The sequence below is a fragment of the Cynocephalus volans genome, chromosome 7 (genome assembly GCF_027409185.1).
Source record: "Cynocephalus volans isolate mCynVol1 chromosome 7, mCynVol1.pri, whole genome shotgun sequence".
NCBI lineage: Eukaryota > Metazoa > Chordata > Mammalia > Dermoptera > Cynocephalidae > Cynocephalus > Cynocephalus volans.
The window spans coordinates 121,136,646-121,140,976 of NC_084466.1; the positions used below are offsets into that span (position 1 = coordinate 121,136,646).

General features: G+C 36.7%; 1 pseudogene; it reads left to right on the forward strand.

The window, feature by feature from the left end:
* Positions 1–3,584: 3,584 nt before the first annotated feature.
* On the forward strand, positions 3,585–4,088 carry LOC134382745 (adenylate kinase isoenzyme 6-like; annotated as a pseudogene).
* The last annotated feature ends 243 nt before the right edge of the window (positions 4,089–4,331 follow it).

Genomic DNA, 4,331 nt, shown 5'->3' on the forward strand with positions numbered 1-4,331 from the left:
ACCAATCTCTAGAAGTTCCAAACTTTCCCTGGTCTTCTTGTCTTCTAGACCCTCATAAGAATCTAGGCTTTTTCTAGCCCTCTCCAAATTCTTCCAGCCTCTGCCCATTACCCAGTTCCAGAGCTGCTTCCACATTTTCAGGTATTTGTTATAAGCAAAACACCGCTTCTTGGTACCAATTTTCTGTATTAGTCTTTTTCCATTGCTTAGAACAGAATACTTGAAATTAGGTAATTTATGAAAAAATAAAATTTATTTCTTACAATTTTGGAGGATGGGAAGTCCACAGTCCAAGAGGCACATCTGTTGAGGACCTTCTCCTGTGTGGACCTTCTCCATAGCAATGCAGGAACAAGACTAGGATGCTCACTCTCACCACTCCTTTTTAAGATATTATTGGAAGTACTAGCCAGAGAAATCACACAAGAGAAAGAAATAAAGGGCATCCAGATTGGAAAAGATGAAGTCAAACTGTCCCTGTTTGCAGATGACATGATCCTGTATACAGAAAAGCCTAAAGACTCTACCAAAAATATCTTACAGGTGAAAAACAATTTCAGTGATGTTATGGGATACAAAATCAACATGCAAAAATCAGGAGCATTTTTATACTCCAATAATGAACTAGCAGAAAAAGAAAGTAAGCCCATGTACAATAGTCACCAAAAAAATAAATACTTAGGCATCAATTTAACCAAGAGGTAAAAGGTCTCTACAATGAGAACTACAAATTACTACTGAAAGAAATTAAAAAGGACACACATTCACATTTAGGGTTGTTATTGAAAAGTATTATCTTACTCATGGCATTTTATTGCTTTTTGTTTAGATATTTTAAATATATTTTGTTCCTTTCTTCTTTTATTATTCATTCAACGTTTGTTGTCTTTTTGTGGAGATAAGGTTTAGTTTCTTTCTCTTTGTGATTTGCCCTTTTGTTTTATCAATGGGTTTTATTCTCTTGTGTATTTGTGGGAGTGATTATCACTTTTCAGATTCTGCATGAAGGACTCCCTTGAGAATTTCCTGAAGGGCTGACTGTGTGTTGGTAAACTCCTGTAGTTTTCGTTTTCCTGGGAATCTCCCTCATTTCTGAAGGATAGCCTTGCTGGTATAGTTTCCTGGCTGGCCATTTTTTCTTTTAGTATTTTGAATATATTATCCCATTTCTTCTGGCACGTAAAGTTTCAGTGAGAAGTCTGCTGCTAGTATTGGGGGCTCCCTTATAGGTGACTTGATGGTTTTTTTTCTTGCTGCTTTTAGAATTCTCTGTCTTTGAGCCTTGCCAGTTTGACTATAATGTGTTTCAGAGAAGATCTTTTTGGATTGAATCTCTTTGGAGATCTTTGAGCTTCCTGGATCTGAAGGTCCATTTGCTTCCTGTAAGTGGGAATTTTTTCCATTATTATTTCATTGAATAGGTTTTCAATGCCTTTTGCTTTCTCCTCCCCTTCTAGAACAACCATGATTGGGAAGCTTGTTTGCTTAAGGTTGCCTGCTTGCTCTCTTAGATTTTCTCCATTTTTTCATTCTTTTTTTCCTTTTTTATTTTTATTTATTTTTTGTTTGTTTGGCTGGGTTATTTTGAAAAGACCATCTTCAAGGTCTGAAATTCTTTCTTCTGCTTGCTCTAACCTGCTGCTTTAGCTCCCTGTTATGTTTTTTTATTTCATTGAATGAATCCTTGAGTTCCATGAGTTCTGTTACATTTTTTAAGGTATTAATCTCTTCGTCAATTTCATCCTTCATATCCTGAAAATTTTTTCTCATTTCATTGTGTTCTCTGAGTCTTCTCTTATATCTTTGAGTTTTCTTAAGAATATTGCTCAGAACTGTTTTCAGTCATTTCAAGGGTTTCCTGCTCTATGGGGTCTGGTACTTGAGAATTACCATATTCCTTTGGTCATGTCATATTTTCCTGTATATTTATATTTCTAGTATCTCTACATTGATGTCTGGCCATCTGGTAGAGCAGTTACTTCTGTTACTCTGGAGTGGACTTGTAGGAGAAAGACTTCCCCTCTTTTGGACAGCTCTGCTGATGACTCTCCTATGTCAATGCAATTGAGTGTGCAGTGGGTTGATTGCAGGGTGGTCCTGTCTGCTCTTGTGGCAGTGAGCCATCTTTGCAGTGGCAGTAGCTGTGGTGGACTAACTGTGAGATAGTTGTGCTTGCATTATGCTTCTACCTTCCATTTGCACAAGGGGAGGCTGCCCAGAGTGTCTGCCTGTTCCCCAGTTGCAGGTCACACTCCTGTATATGTAAGTATTATGCAAGTATTTGAATATAGATTATGGGAATTCTTGGGAAACTTCTGTCTATGAATCCATTGCTTTTCCTATAATGACACAATTTAATACATTTTCTTGGACTATCATTGCAGGAGTTAGAAAAGACAGTAAGTCTACATGGTGAGGAACCTGCCTCCAGATCCAGGGCACATTGATTTAAACGGTTGCTCACTACTCACTATCTGTTTGCTCTTGAACACATGTAATCAGGATAATTATATGCCCCATGTGTAATCAGGATAATAATAAAACCTACCTCATAAGGTTGTTGGAGGGATTAAATGATGTGCATGTAGAATTACATACTGAAAATCTCTAATTTGATGCATTGTAAACATCTCAAATTTGAAACATACAAAACAAAACTCCTGATTTTTAATTCCACTAAACTTGTTCCAAACACAAATTTCCTCATTTCATTAAATGGCAATTGCATTTTTTCTATCCTGAAGGCAAAAGTCTTATAGTTTCTCATGCCAAACACTTTGAAATCATCCTTAACTCTTAATTCTCTCTCATATCAAATACCCGAAATGTCATCAAATTGTGTAGTTTGTACCTTTAAAGATATCTGGAATCTGACCACTCATTTTTCACCACCTCATTGCTACCACCCTAACACTCTAACCTGGAATATTGTGACAATTTCCTAACTGATCTCTGAGCTTCTGTCTTTGTACCTCAAAAGCCTATTCTCAGCACAGCATCCACTGTATTCCTGTGAATACTTAAATCAGATCATGACATTTCTCTGTTCAAAACCCTCTATTACCTTTGAAGTCTATTTACAGCCTCTAAAGCCCCCTATTGTCTGGCTCCTTATTCTTTCTATGACCTTATCACCTACTACACTCGCCTGACATTCCAGCCACACTGGTCTCCCCACTGTTTCTTAACCACACCAGGCACAGTTCCATCCTAGGGTCTTTGCTGTTGCTTTTTCCTTTGCCTAGAAATCTCTTCTCCAAGATATTTGTGTGACTGATTCCCTTACCTCCTTTAGCTTTTGATTCCAACATCAACTTCTCAATCAGGTCTTCCCTGGTGACCATACTTAAAAGTGTGTGTGTATATTTGCACATGCAACATTTTGTAATGCTCATGCTTTCATTTCTTCAAGCACTTACACCATTTAATATACCATATTACTTATAAATATATTTATTTATTATATGTATCTCCTCACCCTTACCCATTATTATAAATTTCACGAAGAAAGTCATTTTTGTTGCTCTTCCTTGTAACGTGTAGGGCACAAGAGCCAAGGTACTCAGATCCATGTGCCGAGGACCATGTTGCTTCCAAACATCCTGCTCACCAGTAGGCCAGGGGTTAGAAAAATCACAATACATCAAGATCAGGACTGCAATATGTTAATGTGGGTGATTTAGCTCGAGAAGGGCAGGTATATGATGGCCATGATGAAGAATATGATTGTCCCATTTTGGATGAAGATGGAGTAGTTGATGATTTATATAACCAGATGAGAGAAGGTAGAGTTATTGTTGATCAGCATTGCTTTATTTTCTTCCCTGAACACTGGCTTTGTATAGTTTTTGTGCTGAGAGCAAATAATAGTGTTTTATACAAAAGACTTGAAACAAGGGGTTATAGTGAAAAGAAACTGAAAGACAATAATCAGTGTTAGATTTTTCAAGTTCTTTATGAACAAAACCATAGCATCCTACAAGGAAAAAATTGTGCATCAACTGCCCAACAATAAACCAGAAGAGCTAGAAGATAATATACATCAGATCTTGACATGGATCAAATGGATGAAAGATCATAACTCATGACAAATAAGACTGACCACTTTACAATCATAATTGTTCACTTCTCTCTGCCCACATCATAGAAATTGTCCTAGTATTAGTAAAACTTTTTAATTAAAATTATGTTGTAGGACTAGTAGGCAGATAGTGTAAAAGTTTATGCCTGGGTTTCTTTTTCTCCATGAGAAACCTAAGCAAATCTCAAGTATAATGAATACAATATTATTAAGGATCGAGAGTAAAAATGTCATTGTTTAATGCTTCAAT